Consider the following 27451-nt stretch of genomic DNA (forward strand, 5'->3'; position numbering starts at 1 on the left):
CAGGGAAAATATTTCTCCAGTAACACAAAGATCTTCTACTAGAAACTCAAAATACTAATTACAATCTGCCTAAAGACTTATTATAAATGAAGTGGAGATAGAAACATGTTTATATTATGGGGAGGCTTATTTGCAGATAAGCAGGAAACCAGTCACACATCTTCACAAACATAATTTTAGCTGTTTTAATTAGCAGGTTTGCTTTGATTTAATTTAATTCAGTGATTCCTTCTATCTTTACTGACACATGTGCAAATAAAATGTGCTGACCTGACTTCTGACATCCAGTTTCCTTTTTCATTTCTGTTTTTGTTGTTGTTGATTTTGTCGGTGTTTATGGTGAAATGATGGGGTCAACACTTCCTAACAGTGTGGCCAACAGATGTAGTGTGGGGATGACAACTGTACGTTTGAGTGGTCTTTTGTTACCCCAGCACTGACTGATTGCTGAGGTGCTGGAAGCCGGGGTGTCAAAGGCCATCAGAAGTCCTAATAGCCTCTAGATTCCAATTCTATTAAGGGTTGGAATGACAAAAATATGCCTTTTTTTGTAGTTGTGGTAAAAGTGCAGTGAGCTTTTTTCCTAGAGAACGAGACCCTAGAAAGAAGCCCCAAGTGTGCCTTTAGCAAGTTATTGTAGCGTGTGCATCAACTTTGGGTTGAAAAGCAAGTTTTAAAAGCTGTCAGAATTCATATATTTAATGTTTGGAGATTTGGTGGTGTTATTTAACAGTGAAAGTAGTTATTGACAGAATAAAAACACGCAGTCCGGAATAAAAATACCACATTAATGTACTGATAGAAAAAATATTCTGTGTTGAATATGCTGAGATTTTTGTTGGGCTGAGTGCTTGGAAACTGCTTTTACTTCTCTGTGTTGGAAAACAATTGCTCGTATACCAGGTGTTGTTCTCCTTTCTCTCTCCACCCCTCCCTTTCACAGTGTCTCACAGCTGTATGATAGGTAATTAAAACAATCACTGAAATATTTCAAAGCTGCTGTAGCCTTTAGTTGACTTTTAAAATTAGTATTTGAAGAAGAATGGCAAAATTAATTTGTATCTGGCTCAGAAAAGTGTTCCTTACTTGAGCAATGGACTTTACAACATTGCCAACAAGAAGAATTAAATTAATGCTATACTTCCTTTATCTAGGGTTATTCTGTTAACTGTTTTATACTGGAAATTAATTTCAATATCATACAGATGTCTAAGAGTCATGAATGCAGCAGTTCTAGCACGCAGTCAGATAGCTCTCCTGTTTCATAATCATGGTAAAAATACTAATTCAAATGGAGCAAACTTGCCAGGTCAGTCAATTGATTCTGCCCCTAGATAATAGAAAGATGAAGTCTATATTCTCGGGCTGTAAAATATGCAAGATTGAAAAGTGTTATTAAAGAAGTATTATGTGGTTATTTTGAAAAGAACAGTAATTTTACAGGTTCATCTTTCTACTGAGAAAAAATATTTTAGAGATTGAGAAACAGACTTCTGAATAGGCATATTTTTGATGTTGAAATGCTCTTCTGTTTTTCTTCCCTTTGTGTTTCAGTTCCCTGCTTCAGTAGCAGGCTTTAGAGAACTTGTAATTCATTCATTATGGAATGCTTGCTGTATGAAACAGGGTTTTATTCTTAAACTTCCTTGTAATATATTCTTTTTGATCCTTACCACCCCCCCCCCCCCTTTATTTTTACAGATGAATGTATTATGTTGGTGTAAAGTGGGTCCTTTCCTCCCTATTTGCCCTCCTCCCTTCCTTTTCTGGATTGTCCCTTTTTAGACGTTGGCACTTCCCTGGCATGGGCAGGAGCGGTGGCAACTGCTGCATGCAGAAAAGGCAAGTTCAGGAATTTTCAGTATGAGTGGAATTGGTTCAGGCTTCAAAATCACTAATTAAAAAGAAAAGGGAAAAAAAAGCAGCCATGTCGGATGAAAGGTTTTGCATATCCCTCATTGGCTGTGGGAATCCTTGCCTGGTATGTATGTCAATATGCATATAGAGCAAGAGCTTTTACATGTGTACCTTTGAAAATCTGACAGCTTCCAGGGAACCAAGTGCAAACCAAAAATATCAATACTGACAAACTAAAACAATGACTCATCCCCATTAAATTTAAAAGAAATACCTATTACTATTTATGTAAATATTTCCTGTTCATTAAAGACAGCATAATTTCTTCCTCTTTCTTTGCTCCTTTTTGAATAGTTCTAATCACACACAGGTATTGCAAACAAATTTACAGATGTGGATAAAAATAGGACTTAAATACTCATCTGCATCTTTGTGTCAACACGACTCAGTTTGACAGTGTATTTTTGCCAGGTGGAACAAAGAGCAATAAATTAGTTTTGAACATTTATGATCTTGAATTATAAAGACTGCAACAGACTGTTCAAAATCAATTGTCAGAGTGACGGGGGATTAATAACTCTGGTACTGTAACCTTTTGCGTATCTGCAGACTGGGTAAGGGCACATTTCAAGATCTGCTGCCATATTTCATTATTGCAACTTATATTTGAAAGACCTTTTTGATGCTTAAAAAAAAAAACAGATTAGTTTCTACTAGAGCTGGATGAATAACTCATAATTAATAATTCATTCGGTGAATTTTGCCTTTTATTCTGTGGGAAGGATAAAAAAAAAAGTTGTCAAAATTTTCCATGAGTTCTATTGACTTGGGGTTTTTTGTTGTTAATCAAAACTAGCGATCAGGATTCAGGTTGTGTTACTTACCTGTGATTGAGAAGTCATGTGCTACTGGTTTAATTACATAATTAATTGAGAACAAATACTAAAATAAATTTCATGATTAAATGTTAGGGGAAAGCGCATTTGGAAATACCTTTCTACATGCCTGCAAACTTAAAATCAGGTTTTGAAAGTACTATTGAAAGAAAAATCCAAGTGCGTGATACTTGTTGGGAAGGAAATGCAAATGAGGCAGGAACATGGCCAAAACAAGTTCATTACAAGACGCAAATGAGTTTCTCTAGACTTCTACAGTGTTTTCTAGTTGCAGTTTTACTTTGTTAGTTCAAGAACCCATTCTGGGAGAAGACTACTAAATATTGGGGATAAATATGGAAGCAATATAAATTAGAGCTTTATTAAATTTCAATAGCTTCCCAGCTACTGTGTTTTATTTTATGTTAGTGAAATGTTTTATGATAGTTAAACCAAATGCAAAGTTGTCATCTTCTGGCTTTTTTCACCTCTCAGCTGGTGAGTTTGCATCCCATCGATGAGAGCTCTACTGGGCCAAGAAGCCATCTGTGGATTCTTCAGTATTTTTTTTCATATATGCACTTTATTTTGGTTTCTTCCTAAATAGAGCTAAAGCAGTTAAATATTTCCCAGCAAAATACACACATGTAATCTCAAGGGCCGTGCATACCATCGAACTGTCATTTCCTTTGATTAACCTTCACCTGACCTCCCTCCCTAAGGCAGTTTCAGATCCTTTTGTTCCTCCATTTACGTATTGCACTCTATCAGGTGAGTACATCTGTCATTCAAGAGCTGGCCGTTTTTCTGGGGAGCTCAGTGAAGATGTTGCAATGGAAAACTGTGCAGAAGCTGTCACATACTAGACAACCCGGTCTAATGTGCAAAGCTGGTACCACCCACTGGATGTACCTAGAAATGAAAAGGAAGCAGAGCTTCATAAATGCAGTTGCAGATATCTGAATTTTAAGAGTTTATATTACTTTTTAATAAATATTATTAAATATTTAAGATCAGAAAAGGGTCATGACTGAGATCAACAGGACTTTTCTGCTGCAACTTCTTCATGTTGTCAGGAAGTGCCAGTTTGTGGAGAATACATTTATAACAGGAGTAGATCAGAGTTAATGTATCACCTCTTTTACAATTGTAGAATTTGCTGTGTCAGTCTACCATTTTGAAACCCAATAGGTTTGTGTCTAATCTCATTGTTTTTATGTACAGGCAGCAAGAAAATAAAAATTAAAAAGGATATATATATATATATATATATATAAAATAAAAATGATTCATTCTTGTAAGTTTCAGTTGATCCAAACTGAACTTTTTGGATGGCAGTTTGCAAGATGTATTGATGCTTCACGTCACAGCTTGGGACAATTTTTTGCTTTTTATGTTTGAATCCTAAAAATTCATCCAAGGTGAATGATATGGAACTGAGATATGAATCCGGTCAGATCACATATTGTGTTGGCCGCAATGCTAAGTAAAGTTTACATTGAATCCATAACTTCTGTTTATGTAATAGCATATATTTTTGAATGATACTAAAGGACATGTGTGATGCAGTATCTCTTCATCCCCAGGTAAGCTGGTACAGTGGCTCACTGTGGTTCCTAAGAGCTAAAACTATGCACCTTGATTCTGGGCTTAATTTGATTGAATCTCATATCTTTTCCTGATAGATTCTGTCATCAGAAGTCACAGCATCATATAATCATTTAAGGGTGAGGATTGACTCATCACTTAAGTCAGTCTCTGATGAACTAAATAGCTTAGACTTCCTTAAGATTTTATCAGGCACGCTTTACAGATCTTATACGATTTTTGTCAGGTCTGAGTATGCGGTATTTAATTATTTCTACTGATCACGAGACTCACTGGAAACAGTGAGTTTTAAAGTAAGAAAGAATTGTGCTATCAGGTTTCTGTGCAAACTTTGAACTCTGGACCCATTCCTTCTGCAAAGAATTTATAATCTACTTTTTAAGCTTTTGCTCATGCTGGCTTTTCTCCCATTCCAGAGGGCAAGTTACATTTTATATCTCCTGTGGAAGCAGACATCATTACAGATGCAGAGCAGAGATGTCAGTCAGAACTGCCAACATGACCAGGTTGGTAAGTCTGTACTGGCCAGTGGCACCAAGGTCCTGCTCTGGTGTAAACTGGTGTGGCTTGCTCAAGTGTGTTGTGTCTAATACCTAGGGAAGGTCATCATGTAATTCCACAGGGACTGTAAGAATCCCGTTTTTGGAGTAAATGTGACCTGTTACTGTCCCTGTTAAGGTTTTTGTAAATGATTCTCCAGAGCAAGTATTTTCTGTGAAATCTTCCCCAAAACCAATCTGCTCCCCACGAATGTTCTGCAGTGATGGAGATGTGCTCACCTGGTGTACTGAAGAATTTAAATAGAAGAACAAAAAGAAGCTGAAATTGCCTTAGGGATTGAGGTCAGGTGAAGGTTAATCAAAGGAAATGACAGTAAAATGGCATTCATGGCTCTTGGTACATTTTTAATCATTCCTTTCTCTCTCATAAAATACACAAAAGATGTACAACTTTTTTCCATTGTAATTAGTTGGGATAATTTTTTTTTTTTGCCTTGATTATTTTAAAATATAATTAGGTTTCTCTCATAGATTTTGCTCCTGAAAACTTGCATTGTAGTGCCTTAAAAATGTGTGTGGGAAATGAAGAATGCATGTGGGGAAGAAGAATGTTCAGAAAAGGGAGTAATTTTCCCCAGAATATCTCTCATTTTATCTTCTTTTTCGAATGTGATAGATTTTGAAGGATTTCTAGAAGTCGTGAGTGTAGGGAATAAATACTCAAAAAAGCTAAATATTCACATTATTACACAAGTGCCAGGCTAAATGAAGTCCATGAATGCAACTACTGGAAACAAGAATAGTTTCTTTCAGATGCTGCTTATCTCCCAGTAATTAGTTAGGTTTTAAGTACAGATATTTTGCTTTAAAAAGTGTCTTAGAATAACCTTCACGATCAGAATAAGATTTGGAAGTCATGTCTTGGTTTGTGGGCTGTGGGTTACATTCTGACTGTGTGTATGTGAAAAGGCCCCATTTAGGAACCTTTGTTTTCTAAGTTTGGAGTTGTCACTTTATGCTAGTCACCTAGTCACCTTAGATAACTTTGACATAACTACAACAGGAACAGGAGCAACTTTATGTAACTTATAACTGCCTGAGGCAGCTTTTAAAATATGTGAGCAATGCTTTTTTCTCTTCCCCAAGCCTGTTTACCTGCCTCTCTTCCCCTGTAATGCAGAGAGTCCTAAAGGGTATATATTAAACCCAAACAGCTCTCATCTGGGGTGACTTGGCTATAGCAAATGTATTCTCTCTGCTGTTTAGATCATACACTACGAAGTGTATGCATCAAGTACCTTCAATAATGCAGCTGGGAGCCAAGCTTAGGCGAGACCTTGTGGTATTAAGCCTTTGGAGAGAAGCGGGTGGCTTAAAGAAAACATATTACTGTAGACCCGTGCTACATTATCACCACTGTGAATTGCAGTAAAAAGAAAAGAGTGATGCTTTACGCATACACTTTTCTCCACATCTCAGGGAAAAATAGAAGTAATCTGGAAGTCATTTCTTTGTGTGTCATTGTGCCGTGATTGCTACTGGTAATGTGGCACTTTTCCTCCAGATCCCACGTAGCAAATGCTGCCACATGGATGCCAGATGGGCTGTTTGCCAGGGAGCTGGAGGAGGAGGGAAAGCCCTGCTCCACCCTGCAAACACCGCCAAGGAAAAGCCGGCCAGGAAAGTATCAGGAAAAACAGGGAATTGGTCAAAAATGGGGAAAATGTATCTGAAGTCATTGGGTGGAGGTTGAGCTGAGTTTACCTCTCAAAACCCAAGGCTCCTTAGCTATGCAGGGAAGGGAAGAGAAACACGGCTGGGAAAGCAGAGCTCCGGTAATTGGAATGTGGTACTGCACAGCAACAAGTAACTGACTTTGCAGACACGGATAGATGAATAACTTGAGTACTTTAATGTTTACAGGACTTGACTCTCTGACTTTATGATGCTGTAGCAATGTCAATGTTATGTTTATGGAGGGCATTTTTCAAAGGTACTCAGCATCAGCCTGAGGAGCTGTCTCACCTATAACTTCCTTGTCTTGTAAAACTTCTTTATTAGTAATAGAAATACAATTAATTTTTGGTGTGTCTTTGGCAAAACAGGAATATCTGTTTAAGAGAGAGAAGAGTAAAATATGGGAGAGAGAATTTTAGATGAAATCTGAATACCTGAGTTGAAGATAGCGTTAACTGCTGACGACTGGCAAACTGTTGGACTGAGAGAGTATGATTTTTCTTCATCAATAACAATATGACCTCAGAATTTTTCTGAAGTAAATACTAAAGAATCATAGCCAAACCATATATTTATTTTTAAAAAGTCCAATATAAACATTCAGACTACTATATGCATGCATACCCCAATTATTCAAGTACAGAAAGTATTAAGTTGGTTTGAGCATTTTCTTGCCAGCCATTTAGACTGACTTCCAAAACATAACTGGTAACTGTCTTTAAAGGTTTCTTTTTAAAAGCTGCTGAATTTTGTCAGTGTGTTTTGTTTGTTTGTTCAGGGTTTTTCTTTGCAACAAAGTAGAGTTGACCAGAAAAAGCACCAAGTCTAATGTTCAGTGTAGGAAACTGTGGCTGAGATGAAATCCCTGCAGATGTGGTATCTGAACACACTTAATTGTTGTGCGCTTTTCCTGCCTGGACTGGAAGTCAAAATAAAGGGGGCTGAGAAGTGTTTCAGCCCTTTGTCTTTGGGAAGCACAGGCACAGGGAGCATCCTGTGCCTACGGCATGGGGCGACTGCTAGGACCACTGCTCCCTCTCCTGCTCATGGATCTTGTCCCAAATGAGGATGTAAGGACAAACACACTTCATCTGACTGAAGCTGGATCAGTGGTTTTGGGTGTTGTCCATGTTGCAAAATGACTGTGGGATAAAATAGGTACAGTTTCCCCTGTGGGCAGAAAGTGGGGTCTTGTGTTCAGTCTTTGCTGAAGCTGCACTGAAGGCAATGAAGCAGCTGAAGATCAGAGGGGAAGCTCTGCTCAGTGTCTCATGGTCTTGCAGGCTGTTTTTCACATCTTGTACTGAATTAACAGCACACCTACCCTGAGGGAGGGGGAGACTCTGAGTGAGGAAGCTCATTTGGGCATCAAAGTAATATGATAAAAAAGTGATGGAGGAATAGCAATAACTGATGCTTTTGCACATCCTGTCACTCTGTTTTTGGAGAAAAACCTACTATGTAAGTGTTCTCAGATGGTATGTTGGTTTCTGTTGGAATAAATAGGTTGTCTCAGTTTGATCCTGAGTATTCTGATAAAAATAGCGTGGTTTTGTACCTTATTAGAAGCCTTGTCAAGTCCAAACCCTGACAGATCATTGCTGCGTGTGAGGGATCACTGTAGGTCAGTGATGTACTGAGTACAGAGGCTCTTATGTCCACTGTGTAAGTGTCCTGCTGATAGAGGGGTTTGTTTCTGGTGCTCTCAGGTTTCCACCTTCATTTTCCACTCTTCCACCAAGATCCATCAGTGCTTAAGAGAAAATTCATGCTGTCTAATTTTAGATATTCAGTTTGTATTCAATATTTGCTTCTGCCTGTAGCAAAGCACAAGCTCTGCTTGCTGCAGGTCCAGAAGCATTTCTTCAATTGCAGAGTCAGCTTCTTGCTTAAGCCTAACTCTGGGTGTGCTGAAAGCACAGTGAAGAGTGCAGCTCTGCCACGTTTCAGCTAAGGCTCTTCCCCTGCCAAGGCTCTTACAGGGCAACTGGGCTCCAACCTGAGCATCTAAATCCAAACCCCTGTGGGTGCAGAACCAGCCATTTCAGAGCAGTTCATTTTTTGTAAGGATTTCTGTGATGAATCCTCAATGCAATCAAGGATTGAGAAAGAAATGAGCCAATAGCTGTGAAAACATTTCTAAGTAGGCAAAGTTTCACACTGTGTTTGGGGTGAACCATAGGTTTCACAAGATGCCAAGTCAGTTGGAATCAGCTGTGTGATAACCTCCTGCCAACTGGGTCATTGCTTCTCCAGGCGTTTTACACCGCTGGTTCTTGCAGCAGTAGTAGCCAACTCTTGTCAAATTAGGTAAGGTAGAGACCCTTCCTGAGGTTATTTACTGTATCACATGAAGTTAGTTTAATGCTTAATTCATGGCAGAATGCAGGTTAACCTTTTTTGAGAGATTTTATCTTAAAAATGCACTTAGATCAGTTACTGCCTCGCATTCTCTGCTGTAGAAGAATGGGCATTATCTGAAAGAGGGCATTAAAAATGGTGACATTTCTTTATGGTGTTAGTTTAGAAACATGAACCACAGCAAGAGCTGGCTGGAAGAGGATACCTTTGCAATGAGGATTGTTGCCTGTATCACAGTCATCAGAAATTCAGGAGAGTTGTGGCTGCCTGGGCAGCCCTGAGAGGCTTTGGACAATTTGCTATGGCCACCTGTGGTTATTAGTTTAGAAAATGTGTCACTATTTTACTCTGGCATCTGTTCAAAGTACTAATTCTGTGGATCAGTGTCTTTCAGATGAAGAAAGTGAAATCCTTTTTTGCCCCTGGTGTCTGAGTAAATTGATATCAAATACTCTAATGAAAAGACAACTGTTGTCAGCAGAGGCAAGCAACAAGAAAATCTGGGACAGGAGGTAACTTCATGATGGATTCTACATCCTCAGGGACTTTCTGGGCTCTGAGGATTAATTTTCTATTACATCCACGTGTGGGGCTTTTCTTAAATACACTTCCACTAACAACTTAATACTTTTTTCAATTACTATATGATAAAGCCCTGCAACTTTTTGTCATTCTGCTACTTAGAAGCCAACGCTTTCATCATTGTGACGGTTGTTGCCCCCTTTTACTTTTCCTTAAATGAAGCATCTTTTGCTTCCCCCTGAAACCATGCTTTTGAAGAGAAAGGGCACTCTGCACAGGGAAAAAGCCCTTTGGGAATTGCACTTCTGCAGTGGCTTGCTAATGAACCCTCAATTCTATGATAGCTGGATTGGTCTCCTCCAAGTACACCTTATGGATTTGAGAAGCCTTTACCAGAAGTGACTTAATATTTCAGCTTAGTTGGTTTAGGTTATACTATTACATTTCTTTATATATGTAACTATTTTATTATATTTATTTCACGTATAGTAACTCTAAGAATGCATTCACAAAAAAAAGAAAAGGAGCATTGGGCATTTTTACTTGACAGAATGTCCACACACTTGACTATGGCAGGAAATAGAGGCAGAGCATGAGTTTCCATCAGCAAACTTATGCTGCACTTAAAAATGAATTGTTCAGAGTATGACAGCATATGAGCCAGTGTTTTATAAAAAAAAAAAAATTGGATTTGGGAACAATGGGTTACAATTTATTGTAGGAAAGTTGAAAGGAGCTCAAATATTTTGTAGTTCTCTATCTACAAGTGCAGTGGGTTGGAGAAGAAGCAATACATGGAATTAGATGTCTTAAAATTACTGGTGCACTAAGGGAGATCTAAAGCATTTGTGAGGCTGTCTTCACCTTCTTGAAGATGGATCAGTGTTGCCAGCCACACGAGATCACTCCTGGTAGAACAAGGCTTTAGACGGCTTCTTTGCCTGGGGATTCACTGAACTGTTTGATTTTGTTGGCACCAACAAGGAAGAGATGCATTGATTTTACAGGGCAGCTTAGATTTTTTTCACCTGGGAAATACTAAGCCATTTGCCCCAAACTGAGAACTTTTATTTTTTCTAATTCTTTTTTTTTTTAATGATTTTATAGCAAGCTGTATTTTTAAATCCAGAACAAGATCAATTGAGAGGCTGGAGACAATGTCTGCAGGGAAGCTTGAGCGGATATGTAGGTGCCCATAGGAGAGCTTTGCTGTTCCTCTGGGTAGAGTAGAGGTTCCTCATGTGGGCACAGGCAAGGTAGCTCTGTCACTGAGCAGGGATGAGGATGGGTCAATTGAACTGCTGGTCTCCACTGAAAACTGAGACTGCCCAGCTGTTTTCCCACACATTTGCTGTCTCCTTCATTGAGGAAAACAGGTAAAATCCTTTCTGAGGCAATGCTCATAGGAAACAGCATCATCATCTGTCAGTGTGCAGAATATAAACTGATCTGAGTTAACCTTCTCTGTTTTCTTCTGTGCCTCTATTTTATAAAATAAAATTGGAAGAAAATTATGGTCACAAAACCTGATTTTTGCCTCAGTTCTGGTCTTCAGTACAGAACTACCTGACAATTAATATTTGTGTATACCTTTTGAAATATCTGACCTTTGGGGAGTTGACAGAGCTATAATATTAGTCTTTGTATGCTAGCCTGGCTTTTAAACTCCCTGCCTAGTGGATGTAAGTTCAGTGGATACAGATCTGAAACTTGATTTCCTCAGTATAGCTGCATTAGCATTCAGCTGTGGGTATGTAAGATAATAGTATTAAAAGCAACCTTCCATCCTGTTGTCATGGATGCAGCACAGCCCAATCCTGGTAGCAGTATACCACCAGTCTTTGTACAATCTCATTTTTATCTACAAATTTTAATTTAATTATACCAGAAATTCTGTAGCAGTATATATGATTTTATTTTCTCTTTTAAACATTAAAATGTAAGAATTGAGCAGCTCATGTTCTTTGTCCAGTGCTCATTTTTTTCTTGCATTCCAAGTATCTGTCGGTATTAGTTATGAGACTGTGTGAAATAAGTAGCCATGAAAGATGCCTGCTTTTATGACAGAATGAGTGGTTTCATGAATTTTAAAGGAGCACATTTGTATTTTCTGTTCTTGAACTACACGGGCTACTCACAAATATGACAGAAGATAATTGTTTGAGGAATTATGATGCCTTTCAAGATTTTGCAGGATATTACTATTTTCATAATCTTTCATTTATCAGGTTATATGGCTTTGATTTATTTATGTATGTAATTTGGAAATTAAAGTACTCCCATTCTGTCAGCATAGGTACATGTTTTCTTCATATGGCTCATACTCCTGTTAGCAAAAATAATGAATGTGCTAATTTTTTTGTCAGTTACTAAAGAAACGTGTCAGAATTGGAGGGTAGTCAGGTATTATTCTGGGCCACGTGAGACAGTATGGAATGGTACGTACTGCTCTGTCAGTGCCTTAGGATGGCAGGAGCGCGTATTTCAATATATAGCACTAACTGTGTCACCAGGCAGTGAGTATACTGCAGTTTGTTAAGATTTAAATGAATGCATTGTTAGCACTGACTTCAACAGGGATTTTGTGTGAGTGAGTAAAGGCTTCAAGCCTTTAATTGACTAAGAAAATCTTTTTAGTTGTGATTAGAGGGACAGATACTCAGCTGGTGAGAACTGATGGTGCTCCATTGAATCAATTTTCATACCCTGTCTGAAGTCAATGGAGCAGCCCTCATTTATAACCCGGTACCTGGCCTGTTATTATAAAAACCCCCACGTTTCAAGTCTGATATTTGAGTGGTGTGGTAACCTTTTGTCAGGGAGCTGCTTGACTTGATTTAAAAAATTTCATCAAAATCAATGTTAAAATCCTTGGGCTAATAAATTCGGTGTCAGGAGTTATTTTCATTTGGTTGGGAGTTTGAGTGTAGAAACCTATGACTATGCCCTATTTGCTCGAAAGCATGGTGATGTATCTGCCATTCTTTCATATTTAGCATACGGTTGTCTTTTTAAAGACAAAAAAGAAGCATCTCTATATCTGCATGAAGCATCTTTTGAAGACTAAATGAAGCAACCGTATATACTTTTCTGGTTTAGTCATGAAGCATTTGTATTTTTTTCTCATGTTAATTTTATCACACTTTCCATCCTGCTCTAGCTGCATAGCAGGATTTTATTTTATGGTAAAAAATTCTGAGCATCTTTATGTATTAAGCTTGTTCTTAACATCTGAATTTTGTTGCTGAAAATCCCCTCTCAAAATTCTGTGCACGCCCATAATTAAACTGCTCTGAAGGTGCAGTCAGGAAAACCAGGCACCAACATTATGGAGTGAAAATTAAAGAGGCAAAACATCAGAGTTTCTACTGTATGTGCCTGCTGTTAGACACTCAAGCATGGAGAACAGGATACACCTCTATGGATGGATAGCTTTCCTTATTAAAAAAACACAGTAGGATGCACAGTAGGGGAACACACTAAAACAAGGCTTTGTAGTAATTTCCTTGAAAGAAATTTCCCAAGATAGCAACTTGAAAAGCTTTTAATCTTACGACTAGCTATATACTGAGTTTTACTGTAGGTAGTATAAAAAAGACCATTAGATTACAGCCGATCTGGTGGAGTTGGTCTAAAGCCTCTTCCCTTCCAGCCTTCCTTCTTGAGAAAAGATTAGGCTTTTCTTGCACCAAAATCAGGGTTGAATGTGACTTCTGGCATATGTAAGAACTTGTAAAAATACACATCTCTCAAGTTATGAAGCTATATTAGACCTTAGAAAACCCACCTTCACCATCTGAAATACTTGATCAAACATGCTGCTTTGCAACACTGAACCGACTCATAGATCGAGTTTTCTTCTGCATATCTGAATTTGAAACCACTGTAACTTGTATTTTTAAGATGCTATTTTATTTTGGGTCTCTGAGCAGTGTTTCTTACTACCTGAGAGGAACATAAAGTGTTTTTCATAAGCTCCTGTAGAAATATCCCATATGCCCTGCAGCAGCTCGGTGCGCTGCTGTGTACCAGTAGCTTTCTCACTGGACTTTTCCTGATTTGCGCTATCTATTCCACGTGACTGTTAAACCTCAGTGTGAAAAAAACCCAGAAGTATCTGAAGAAATTCCCGTGCAAATATGCTGGAAGGCTGTCACTTGTGTTATGGTTACCTGATAACCCTTAAACCAGTGTGACTGCAGGCTCTGTGCTGCGCTTGGTGCCTGTTTACATGTCAAGGGCCATACTCTCATATCCTGCAGCTTTTCCCCCATCGTAGCCTCTCCCATTTTGGTGTAACAACTATGATGCGGTGTCCCCAAAGATTGGTTGAAGGAGCTGGCGGCTGTGGGTGCAGCAGGTGCTGCCTACCCTCTATTCACACCGGAGCCTGCAAGGACCAGGGTACCCAGCACCCATGTGTGGGAGCATCAGAGATTTAACATCTTGTACCTATCTTGTGTCAGCTGAGAACAGGGAATGAACATGTCTGATAATGTGTTTCACATTGAAATAATTAAAGAGAATTGTTGCTGGAGGGAAACGTGCCTTTAAAAATTAACCCTGACATCTCTCTGACAATTTGGCTTGTTACAAGAGATTCTTTATTCAGGCTTTTTTTTTCTTTTTTTTTTTTTTTTTGTTTTACTAAACTTGATATGCATTTTTCAGCACCTTAGAAAATGTAGAGCCTTTGAAGACTTCCTCGTATGAGTAGTCTATACTTACATGAGCAGTCCCATCTATTTTCCACTGAACTACTGGTAGGACTGATGTTTAAAGGATCGGGTCTGAAGTAAACGACACATTCTGCTATGCCCTGGAGCCTGTGCTAGTTATTATTGTTTGAATCTATCTCTTGATTGCATTTATTGCAGTCTTCTATCACACAGGATGCCAGTTTTGAAATCTGAATGTTGTTCCTCAAATAGCCACTGAGCAGCTTGCTTTTTTATTTCTTCTTAAGGTGAAATAAGTCCTTAGAAATCAAAAGTAGTAATTTTCATGAAGAACTAAGTTTCAAAATGTTCTTTTGGCCAGAGCCAGAGTATTTGAAAACAAATGTGAATGCCTATAAAAGCAGTGTTCTTTATTTTAAAAATTCTAGATATGGCAACAACAAATATTTTTCACATTTTTGTGACCTGTAGAAAGTTAAATATACAGCCAGGCATTGTTATTCGGGAAGTTTGGTTTCATTATATCATGGATGTAACACTTATTAACCAGTTCAAGACCTGCACAACTCCTTATTGGGATGAACTATATTTTCAATTCTCCATTTGATCAAAAATTGTTAGCCCAGGGATATGAAATTTTGGGTTTGTTTGATTGTTTACTAACTAATTTCAAGCTGTATTTAAAGAGTCTAAAAGGGCACACAAAGTGGCAGGACTCGGTGCCTGATGCTCAGGCGACTTTTCATCTGTTTGATGTTGCTTGAACTGCCTTGGACTGTGTGTGTTTAAAAGGCTCTCTTCCTTCTGTGCTCCTGCCAGTCAATGGGAGGAATTTGAGTGCATTATTCCAGCTGCAATTGCTTGGAACTGTGCAGTTCTCTGGCCTGAGGAATGGCTGAGATGAGGCTAAGGCATTTCTCACTTTCAATTCTGCAACTAAGAAAACAGATGTACACATTTTTCTTCACATACTAAAAAGATTTGTGCTTTGGTTTTGGGTTGTTTGTTTTTTTTTTTTTCCATTCTTTCTTTTGAACCTCTGACCTCATGGGAGGAAAACACAGTAAAATACACGTGCGTGAGCACCTACTTTTAATTTGAATTCTGCAGTTCTCAGTTTGCAGGGTGGAATCCTTGTTGACATGATCTGCATTCATTGGTACACTTCCATTTGGTGTAATGCTGGTTTACGCCAGTGGAGAATGTGATTGCAGGAGCCAAATCCTCCTTCCTTCCTTAGTCAAAGGGAAGAGATTCAGCCCTTATTTCCTCTTCCACTGAACTTTTAAAAATTTGGTGGTTTTGGACACAATCCTTCAAGATGCTGAGTGCCTGCATGGGTGCTTAAAACAGGATAGCTTGTGGCTTGTGATACTCCTTAGGGCTGGGTGCTTCATTAGTTAAAATTTAAAACATAAAATACTTTAAAAATGCTTCTCAAAAACATTTTTCTTGGCTTGGGAAGGATTTTCACCCTTTTCATAAAAACAGCAACAAAAGAAGTTTCTGTTAGTTGCTGTGACATTTGTTATAAACCTTGCTGTACACAGTGTTGCTGGTACGTTCTTTCTGGCTATTAAAGGCTCATTAAAGAAATTAAAGTCTCCACAATTTACAATATTTTCCATTGAAATATCATGTTAACACATTTCTTTAATCAGTGTGTAACTGTCAAGGGAAAGAACAATTAATTCATCTAGTATATGCATACATTAGAAAAAAAAATTATCAGATTTAATTTTATTTGTTTTATATTCAGGGCTTTTTTGAAGGAATTCCTGCAGGGAAATGGTTAATCTATTTTTAACTAAAGCTTACTTTTGTAATCTATCCAGTGCTTAGAGTTCTGTCATTGATCTATGATTTATGTGATTTAAACCACCTCTTGGCTGTAACATTGGTTTCTATCCAAGATGCTGAGCTGAATACTAATTACGAGATCAAATTTATGCTGTTGGGCTAAGCAGCTGAAGGAGCTTTCCACGCAGGACTCCCTTAAACCATGCCACCGTTGAGCATTATTAGTGAAATATTTGGTAGGGGGGAGGGGGAAAAATGATGGAAAAGGGAAAAAAATATTGCTGGAAAACCGAAGTATCCTTTGAAAGCTTTATTTTCAGTTCCCTTGTACAGTGCTATATGCAGATATTCTGTGTCTATATGCCTGTGAATATGCACATGGTTATGTTTTTACAGCAGAATCTCACTAATTCACCCTAATGATTGGGAAACCCACTGAGAAAAGCCAAATGGCACGAGTGAGCAAACAAATAAATAAGATTATTTTACTCCAAGATGTATTTTATGCCTTTATTTTGACAAGTATCATGTTGTCAGAATGATTTATGGTATTTCATAGCATACCAGTAAATGCACTGTAGTATGGGCTCTTACAGTAAGAAAGTCTCAGTAACAATAGCTTTGCTTTACCTCTCCTTAAAGCATTTTTTGCTGAGAAAAAAGCCAAGACCACCAGTTTTATGGAACACATAGGTCTTAGGCTTTTCTTTGCTAACAATGAGCAGCACTCTTCTATTTGCCTGCATCACCTTGCAGGAGAGCTCAGGATGGCAGCAATTTTCTTGGGTATAGAGGTGGTCAAAGGATGTTCAAACAGCTCTGAATCCAAAATCCAGTTTAAGTAAAAACTAAATTTTCTGTAGGATTTTTGTTGGTTGTAATAATTTATTAGAGAATGCATTATTTGAGTTTCTTGACTGGTATAATGTTGATGATCATTTTGATGATGCTGAAATGTGTGGATTTGTTCAGGTTTCTGGTTGGTGGGTGTTGTTTTTTTTAATTTTATTTTTTATATTTTAGTGTAGTTTTCATGTTTATTGTATGATTTGACTTTTATTTTATTACATTTGGGGAATTTTAACATTTTCAGACTACCACTGCATAATTTTAAGATGCAACATTCCCAGAAAATTATTTTATAACTTCAGTTTTGCACAAATCTGTTAAGATTTCACTTCCCTTCTGCACTCATTAAAATATTGGAATTTCACACAGAATAGATAATCCAGGTCGCAGCTATTTCTCCTGTCTTTTTTACTTTGGAGTGGTGTGTTGTTCTACCCTCAGGGGTCTGGAGGTACAATCTCGGCCAGCAGATTAATGTATAGAATGCAGGTGGCATCATCAGATGTACATAAGGAGAAGGATTTGGATCCTCTATTTTTTCCCCTCTGTGACATCTGTATTGCCATCAGTGAGAATTGTCTTGAACTTTGTTTGAGGGAACGTATGTGCTCACGTGTCTTCCCCCTCGCAGAGCTTACAGCGGTGTGGCTGGAGTCATCAGGCCATCCCGCTTCGTCTGTAGGAGGCCCTTTAGTGGGGAATTAGTTTCCTTTTATCCTTATTCTTGCTCACTTTAAAAACAAACTCCAAAGCAAATAAAAAACCAGAAACAGAAACAAAACAAACAGAAAACCTCGAAAAAAATTTCTTCCAAGGGCATTTTTAGACTAATGACTTCTGGGTATCTATTGGTTGCTCTCTTCTTCATTTCTTATTTCTCTTGTTTTCTGATGTGGAGAAACTCATAGATTTTTTGCCTTTTAAAAGTTATGTTTATTTATACTCCATTTGGTATCATATTTGCTTTTTAATGTCATTGTTATAAACAGTTTGCAATGCAAATGATACTGCATGGATTTGGGTAAAAGTTTTTGAATATATGCATGTATGCGTAATACTGACACAGGATGTGCTTGGGAACAGTGTTAATAAGCGAAGCTACAGTTAATGATCCCATTTGTGCTGCCTCGTCTGTACATACAGTATGCTACATACCTAAATGCTGCCGGTAGTAAACACAATGAATTGTCTTACAGTCTTATGTTTACAAAACGAAGGTTATTAAAAATACCCAGATGAGCCCAGGGACACCAAAGAAACCACACATTGTGGCTGGAATCACAACCAGGTTGTTTTGCCAACTGACTGTAACCACTGGCTGTGAGACACATTCCTTTACTTATGCAGGGAAATAATTCGCACCATCAGTGGTGTTGTTGATCTTGAATAAGAGTAGGTAAAGCAACAACAGTGAAGATGGGTCTTGAGTTAATTGCTGTCATGGTCTGAGGGACTTCAAAGGAATTGTTTTAGCGGAAGCCTCATTAAATAGATCAGATATTTCACATCATTGTACAGGTGGCTGAGATGCTCCAAAGGGAAGTGTTTGAAGATGGGAACCACCTCCATGACTCTCTGTACACATAAAGCAGCCAGGGCAGAGCGGAGCTCCAGCTCCAGGGACACTCAAGGTGGACCAAGATGTGTCCATGTGTTAGGCAGACTTGCAGGAGCTGCAAACCCCAAACCACCTCAGTGGGGCCCACATCCTGAACAGGTGCTTCCCCATTTTGCTGTTTCTTTGTGGTGTGGGCTCACAGGATTGATGCTGTGGATGCCACATGAGGCTTGTGTGGCTTTGGGTGGCTGTACAGCATGGGCAGCGCTCTGGACATGATGGGAGCCTTTCTTTCCTATATCAGGGTTTGCTCTGATTTACACTGTGCCTCTTACACAGCTTTTATAGAGCAAAAAGTCATTGAGGAGTGCTATATAAAATCTAATATAGTAATGTTCTAAAGGAAACATAACAATATTTTGGATATATACATATTCAAATAAATATTTGTCCTGCTTTTCCTTTTCTTTGCAGTAGAACTGTTCAATTGTTAACGATAATGTGGGGGGATTTCCACTGAAAGCACATAAACTAAACCCATGTTGATTTAACATGTACATGTGCTTTACACACGTATATTTAAAATGTAATTTATGCATGCTAGATAAATAGGTATTTTGTATACTTTCATATACAAGTATACAAATAGTACACAACAGAATTTATGGGAGGGGAGAGGATTTTGGAAAACTGTTGTGGTTTGGAGTTAATTCATGCTGCCTATTGTCTTGATGATGCTAGGAGGCTGTTATGTACTCTCAGGAGAGCCCCATTACATCCGTGATAAAGACACTTCTCCCTGTTTGAGAAGAGAAATATGGCTGCAGCCATTCTGGGGATTCTTGTTCAGTTTGTAGCTACACCACGTGCACTCATGCATGCTGGGATGTGCTTGCTGGCTGCTGTTGGGAAGTCTTGCTGACATCAGAAGTCCCATGGCTCCAGCATCCCTATAAGATTTTATCCTGTTTCTCTCAGTAATCTCATGCATGTGAGCTCTAATGTGTCTGTTGAGACTTCTGCTGCTCTTCCCACCAAATACCAGTTTGTCTGCACAGAGCTCTCCAGTCCATGGTGATAGTTAAAGCTTTGCTGAGCTGCCACATTACCCTATTAAAATACTGTGATTTTCTCTACCTCACCTCAGGAAAAGTTTTGGTGTGAAATTCGCTGGATGGTGACAGCAATAAACTGTCCACTGGTTTTCTCTCCTTCTTTATCGTGACAAGCAAAGTTCAGATTTTCTGTACCTTTGACTATGTAGGGATGATAACTAATCCCATAGGTGTAAAGTTATTTGAAGAAGATAAAGGTTTGAAGTCAAATCAGACTGCTGAACATCCAAAAAGAGGAAGGCCCACCATACAAATCAATTGTTAGCCCTTGGGAATGCAGTTATCAGCAACAGCAACAAAAATACTTCTCCTTAAGTTTAAATCCCAATAAACAGAAAGAACAGAGAAATCTAAGCTACAAAGAACAAGACAAGATTTGGGATGCCCTTCTTATGGTAGTACCAGCATCAGAAGACCTAATATATCTCTAAAGCACTGGTTGGTTTTCACAGAAAATGGATATAAGTTAGGATATAATTTATAAATATGCAATAAGAACTCTGTAATTTCTTCAAACCAGTGAAAATTACTAAAACCTGGGGTTTAGTAGCAGACAAAGTGTGTGTATCTATCCATAGAGTGGCTGACATGATGAATGATGATGGATCCAAACTCATCTGAAGTTCTTTAGGAATAATAGCAGCATAAAGTAAATTCTATAGGGTACATAAATGTGCCTGAAACACAACAGTATATTGCAGGTTACATATTATGCTAAGAATGACAAGTATTTATGATTGGAAAGTCTCTGTGTTGGAACTGTCAGTTTTTATATACCTTTTTCCTGTTCTTTAATCTTTTGAATTAAGACCCATTCAGAGATGAAAAAACCCCAAAACCAAAAAGCCTAATTCCTGTAATTGTACTAGAGATAGTAAATACCCTCTTGCCTCTAGAAAATCAGCAGTGCCTGGTACTACACAGGTGTTTTTCTTCTAGACTAATGAATATCCTCCTTGAGGAGCAGCTGGTGATGAGTGGCAAGCAAGAGGGTGGACTATAGCTCAGCTCTTTCCTTTGAATGGGAAGGAAAAATCCTATCATGTAGTGCCAGTTGTGTCTAGTTAGTTTTATGTTAGTGCAATTGCACAATTGCAGGTTAATGGAGGGATATTTTTTATAATTTTTTGTTGTTTTTTCTTTTATTTATGCTCACAGAACTTGTGGGTAAATGTGGCAGCTGAAGAAAATATGGGCGTAAGTATACTGAGTTGACAGGGTACGAGAAATCTGTGTAATCATAAGGGGGAGGAAGCTCATTTCAGAAGTAAAATGCCCCTGCTGCAGAACTTTTGCCTTCCAGTTGTCTTTGTGTCTCTGGAGTGTTGTAGTCTTGTTCAAAAGAGAGCAAGAGTTTGGTTAAAGGTTTCTCTAAAAGTGCGACAAATACAACCTGCATTTATCTCAGGTTTGGAAGAGGAGAAACTTTTATGCAATGCACAGATTGATTTGCAAGACCTTAAGGTTTTCAGCTTTGCCTAACCTTTGCTAACATGCTGCAGCAGTCTGTTCTTTGAACATGTTGATCCTCTTAGGTCTGTAAGAGCCTTTGAGACAGTTAATTTTTCCAGTGCTGACTATAGAGGCTTCTGATTTTAGATCTGAATGTCCCTTTTTCAACCCTGCTACCACTGACCCACTGCATAGTAATCTCACATTATAAAGTGGTTATTCACAGAGGGCTTTGACCAATGCTATCTGGAGGGTGGGAGATGCTTTCCTGGCAGTGGGATGCGAACACTGTGAGGCAGCTCCTCAGCCAGGATAAAAATCATGCTTGGTCACTGCAACTCAATGGATGTCTGTTAATTCATCTGGAAAATTCACGACCCTGGTGAGATCATGAAGTTCAGTGTCCTTAACTGAGTGCAATACTTTGGAGTCAAGATTAAAATGTCTTTCTTCCTACAATACCCCTGAATTTTGATTTTTCTGTAAGTCCTTTTATATTGTTTTGTACTAAAAATGGCGGTATTCTCCAAGGAACCTTTGAGGAACATTGCGTGTGTTCTTCCTTTCTCTTTTATTAGGTTACAGCATTTTCATATGAGTAGGAATATTGAGCCCTGAAAGCTCACCTAGATCCTGTGCTCATAGGCTGTGTTTCTTGTGTGCAGAGGTTAAACTCCACTGATGCTGGTATGGCCATTGCCATAGCCACTTTGTTTGCTGTTTGCTTATTTTATTTGTTTTTTTTTCTAGAAGACCCTCGGTCTTTTATTTTTTTATATAGTTACATCAAGATTTTAAAGAACCTGTCTTAGCTGAAGGAGTCACTCCAACAGCCATGTCTGGAGAACAGTCTAAATGGGATGATTTGCCTGTGAAGGATGTGCTTTGGGCACTTTCCTCTTGTGTTTTGGTGAGGAATTGAAAGGTGGAATTGCCTTGTGCTGGAATGAGTCTTCTAAGCAGCAGATATACAGGGCTCTTTTGCATTGCTGCAGTGCAGCTAAACACTCTTCATGCGGTGCAGCTTTCCTCTGCTCCTTTTGAAAACAAGCATGGTGTTGGGAAGGATAAATTATCTGCACTTTGTGTTCAACCTAGCACAAAATTTTTTGTTTCTACAAGAATATTTGTCTTCTCTTTGGGGCATCGGGCTGCAATTAATACTGTAGTTGTTGTACACCTCAGGAGGCAAAGGTGATTTACTGGAGTTTAAAAAAACCCAACAAAAACCCAACACAACAAAAAAGAAAACAGAACGTAAGATGCTGTTAAAGAGATCATTAACCTGGCAACAGTAGTGACTTGGTTACACAGAAATTGGGTAATGTATATGAAGCTTTACTACTGCACCAAAATGTCTGTTTTCAGCTAGCAAATAAGCCCTTTATCCATCAGTCAAATGTGTCAGCTGAGGATCTCCTTCTTCCTTTATAATCCTGAGTCCCAATCCCAGCAACACTGGAGGCAAAACTGCTAATGGTGTAGGTGATGGCAGGTGTGCAGTCCCATGAGGCTCCTTGAATCCTGACTCATTAACACCTGGATTACTTCACCCTTGAATCCAGTCATCCGTACCAGAGCATGGACATGTTTCACAGCTTTGCCATTTTTGATTGACTCTGTTATTTATATATGCATCTCTCTTTTTAATTTTATTTTGGTTTTTAATATATTGCACAGATGAATGCACATGTATCTCAGAGAGCTTTCCCCTCTTCCCAGACAAATTCTCACCATTCCTTCTACTGGAATGCTGGGCAAAGTTTTCTTTAACACTGTGGATTTTATCACCTTGAAATCTAAATAATTAAAAAACCAAAAGAAGTGTTCTCAGGATGCAAGGTGGCCCTTGAACGCCTCAGTCAAGTGTTGTGTTTGGGCAGTGAATTTTTCCTTTATTTTTTACATTATCTTCTTCCACTTGATACTTTTTTTTCAAGTCCATCTAAAAGATGAAATGGACTGTTGAGGAGGAAATGTGAAAGCTGGTGGTACACAAAATGCTGTCAAATGCAGAAAGCAAGCAAATGGACAGAGGTTTAGTATTTCCCTGCTCAACCCTTTCAATCTCTTTTGCTAATAATGACTTTCCTTATTATAAAAGCAATTGCAGATGTACTCAACAGCAGAAAAGCGTAACTTTAGAAATGTGATTATTCAGTGTGTGAGTAAAAAAAGGTCTGTCACCTTTCATGGAAAGATTCAGCTCACAAATTATATCTATTTGGAGTTCAATGTTGAAAAGGTGTTGGGAGCATGTCACAGCCACTTGCAGTGTGCATTATAAATAGTTATAGGTTTATTGATAAAAAGATGTGTGGGTGGTTGTTCATAAACAATCTATTGCCCTATTGGACCTCAGAAAAGACAATTAGAAAAAAAGGCATCTGTTCTTCCAGTGTCAGCACTATCTTTCATCTGTGGTGCAGGACGCTGCTCAGCAGTGACCAGGTCTTCCCTGCTCAGCTGTGGGCTTCGTGTTGTGATGAAAAGCACCTGTCATCGGGAGGGAAACCTGCCCTCTGCTATACACAGGTGAAAGGTTCTGTCTGTGGTGAAAACCAATCCCTCATGTGGCACTGTCTCGCCACTGTGGCATTTCCCCCCCACTGCCATCTCAGCAAGTGACATGGGACATCTGATGAGGCCATCTCCTCTGCTTGTGCTGCCTCTGTCTCACCATCAAGTCTCTGTCCTGGGTTGAACCAAGAACCTGAAAACTCAGATCTGTCTGTAGCTGTAAGCCCATCAAATATAAAACCCTGTACTTACCTGAGAGCCCTTTGTGTCATTAGCAGGTTACTTAGAGCCAAGGAGTTTAGTTGTAGGCACAGAACTACCCTTTTCCCAAATGTGTCCCCAGAGCATGGATTCTGCAGTGTGATTCTGCTCTCTAGATCTTCCTCCTTTTCACGTGCAAGAAGCTGTAGTTCCAAGTCAATGCAACCCTGCTGTCCCTCCTAGTTTACCTTTTATGATATGTTTTCTCATTTGTGCTATTTTGATCTTCTCCAGCAGAAGGTGTGGTAGCCCTTTTGTGGAGTGCTGCAGAAGTAGCCTTGGGCCCCGCTTGGTATTGTCTTTTTTCTGTTGGACTAAAAATGAGAGTTACATTGCTGCATTGCAGACACATCTCTTGGTCAGTGAACAGAGCTTCTTGAAACCAGCAGGCTATACTGTATGTTCAAGCTTCCTAGATTCCATTAACATTTTGTTAATGAAATAGTGCTTTGTCAAAGAGTCTTGAAAACTTAAAAGGGTATTTAAGCTTCTTCCATGAGTCAGTGCAATGTAATGTCAACATTACCACGAAGGGATAATTCAGAGATGTCACACAAAGCATGTGTTATGCCATTTGCAGTCTAGCAAAACAGCTCAGCATTTATGTTGTTTAATCCATTTTCAAAAATCTCTTGTTCTGAAAAAGTTTGGAATCAATCTTGTCAGCATTTACTGACACAAAGCTGATGTAAGTCGCTGTGCTCCTATTGACTTAGAAGTTGTAACAATTTACTCCAGCCTCAAATAGAGCCCAAATTAGGCATATGAAAAACTTGATATCAAACTTTCAAAGACTATAGAGGTGAATGGCACATCATGCAAGTGAAAATGTGAACAGAAGTAGAGTGAAATTAATAGCTTGCAATGATCTGGGATGGTGCAGACATACTTTGAAGACACTTAAAGAGATGCAACATTACATAAAACTCTGCATTTATGAAATAATGTAATTTTCAGGTAGAAATAAACAGGAAATACAGAAATAGAGAGTTCAGATCTGAGGTCTGGCAATGAGGTTGGGGACACAGGGGCTAATATCCAAAATGTATGTGCTGCAGTGTCCTGGGTTTATGTCATTGTCACAGTGAGTTTGGTCAAGGTACATGAATTTCCTGCTTCCATTCCTTCCTTCCTTTTTTTAGTAACTCTGTAATTGTACCTACCATGTAAGGAATTTGTTTTATCCTACTGGACATTGCCGTAATGTTGTTTGTTTTACCTTTGTAGTTTTTAATCCTTTTCCATTAAAGCTCTCTATGATTGATGTAGTTGAATGTAATGAAAGGTAGCCTTAGCTTCCTTTGAAGAAAACAGACTGCCTTACTTCATACTTGGCTTGATCCAAAATGCTTTCCCATGTTCATTACTTAGCTGTGCTAAATCTATTTCAGTTTTGGACTTCCCAGATATCTGGGATTAACCCTGCAATATGTAAATTGATGTGAAGTTCTTCAAAAGTAGTTAACATATTTTGGTGGCAAAGGTTTGTATTTCACTCACATTCAGTGTTTTTCTTTCAAACCAGGCATTGTGGAGACAGGCAGCACCACAGACTGCTTGAGCAGCTCAGCAGGAGAAGAGCCAGCACTGCACCAACGATGTGAGTGAGTGGGGAAAAATAGTCCTAATGTTGTGTTACTGCTGGTGGGTCAGGCACGCTGAGGTAATTTGCAGGTTCTTTCTGAGCAAGGGATACTTTCTGGCTTGATTGGACACAGCAGGAAGAAAAATAGTATGAGTCTCTTCATCTGTGCTGTTTTACAACTAGGAAACATACAGGGTATAAACCAATTGCTCTTTCTGTGAAGACCTGTGAAGGGCTTGCAGCCTCGTTGCTCCAGGTGAGGTCACTGCAAGAGCAATGAAAGTGAGAAGAGAACATGGGAAAAAGAAGGCACCTTGCAAATACAGGCTGAAAACAAGTTGTATAGCATAGTGTGTGTTCTTGCTGCTTTACATTATGAAAGGGCCTCAGAATGGTTAGCTCTTCCTGAGAGACACCTCGTAGCAAATGATGCTATATGTGAGTACATGTAGTACATGCATAATTTTACAACTCAATTAAATTTTGTCATTATCTCCCAGATCACAGTATATTTGATCATGTTCTTTAATAATACATTTGCTAAGGAGGAAGATTTGAAAAACCACATACACGTAAGAAGCAGAATCATGTCTAAAGTTTGATCCATCTTGGCCTGCTGTTATAAACAAAGCTTGGAGTAAGCAAGCAGAATCTGAAATACCATTGCAGCAAAACAAAGCAGGGGGCAGTGGAGGAAATGTTTAAATTGAGTTTAAAAGAAAAACAAAAACAGGTACTTCTAATAAAACCAGAAATTTATGCAGGAGTAATGTAACTGCGTAAGTGAAGCACCATTCAGACAAAGAGTGTCCCAAAGGTTTTACAGCTCTTAATAAGACAACTACAATATAAATAAGAGGAGCCTGAGGAAGCAGTGTAGAATGCTGTACATTTTAACCTACTATTTTAAAAGAGAAAAAAACCAAGTCCTTGAAGACAGTAGATGGTAGAAACTGTGTAAAGAGATGGGGTTTATATCTGCAGCACTGAATGTTTGAAGGAAGAGGAAGGTGGCTGGCTTCAGGTGTGTGATGGCAATTGGAGCAGGGATAGACCCTGCTAACTCAGGGCAATGGGATTAAATCTTGTAGATGCAACTGCCTTTCTCAGTTGCAAATATGAGACTTCCTTGCAGACCCAGAGCTGCTTGCATCTTATTAAAAAAAAAACAGGCATTACAAAGATTTAATCTAAACTATTAACAAAAAAAAAAAAAAAAAAAGTTGGGTGCCTGATACAAATCCTTCACACATAATCTGCAAGATTTATTCTTCTGCTTCACTTAAAAATCCACTTTGGATTTCCTTAACATCATCAGTGATGTTAAACATCAGTTGATCTGCTTGATGTGAACCTGCATCACTCCTTGTCTCACTTCTCCATGTATAAAATGAGAACAACACTTTCCTCCTTTTCTGTCCTTCCCATGTAAATGATAAATTCTGGGGAAAGCAGTTCTGTATCACTCGGTATTTAGACAGCACCCGTCCTGGCAGAACCCTTATGTTACCCAGGGGCTTCCAGGTCCAACAACAAAACAGGTAATTGTAATTTCTGAACCAAGCAGAATATTTCCTTGTATGACATTAGGTAATTAGAAGAACTCAGTGGTTTTACCACTCTATCACATATTAAGCAACTGCTTATTCTACTTTCCTTGTTTCAGGTGGTTTGACCAGAGGTCTGTGGTGGTCCAGCTCACTGGAAACTTTTGTGCTTAAACCAGGAGGATGCTATAAATGGAGCTAATCTGTAAGTTTTCTGGAGGCTATTATGTCTCCTACAGTTTTGGTTGTTTGTTTTTTGTTGGTTTGTTTGGTTTTTATCCCTAAAGGAGACATGGCTCTGTATGTGTCTGTGTGTGAGGGAGAGAGAGAAAGAGCATTGCCTAGAGGGTTTCAGTTATCACACTGTCTAAATATCCCTTATTTTTAGTAGGAGTCTTCTGAATATGAGATCCCACTACAGGTAGGTGAAGTGACCTCTTCGGTTTTGAATCTGCTCTTCTCTGGCAGATGCAAGGCTGCAGCTTTGAACAGACACCCCCTTCTGCTCCATGCAAAGCTCTTTGAATTGCCCCTGATACGCTTCTAAGGCTCCCTGGTTGTATGTGAGGCACTTTGAAGATGAATGCCCCAGCATAAGGAAAACATGAAACAAAACTTACTCCCT

At 38.7% G+C, this 27451-nt stretch overlaps 1 long non-coding RNA gene across 2 annotated transcripts in view; it reads left to right on the top strand.

Moving 5' to 3' along the window:
* LOC133216851 (uncharacterized) overlaps nt 1-27451 on the top strand; it is a 70277-nt gene that overhangs the window by 24881 nt on the left and 17945 nt on the right. For both annotated transcript variants that reach the window (XR_009726735.1, XR_009726736.1), the window contains one exon: nt 25220-25357. This is a non-coding gene — a long non-coding RNA (uncharacterized LOC133216851). The remainder of the gene's footprint in view (nt 1-25219; nt 25358-27451) is intronic.

The sequence above is a fragment of the Neopsephotus bourkii genome, unplaced genomic scaffold (genome assembly GCF_033783945.1).
Source record: "Neopsephotus bourkii isolate Nb327-2 ecotype Australia unplaced genomic scaffold, CSIRO-AGI_Nbou_v1 NB_1067, whole genome shotgun sequence".
In the NCBI taxonomy this organism is placed as follows: domain Eukaryota; kingdom Metazoa; phylum Chordata; class Aves; order Psittaciformes; family Psittacidae; genus Neopsephotus; species Neopsephotus bourkii.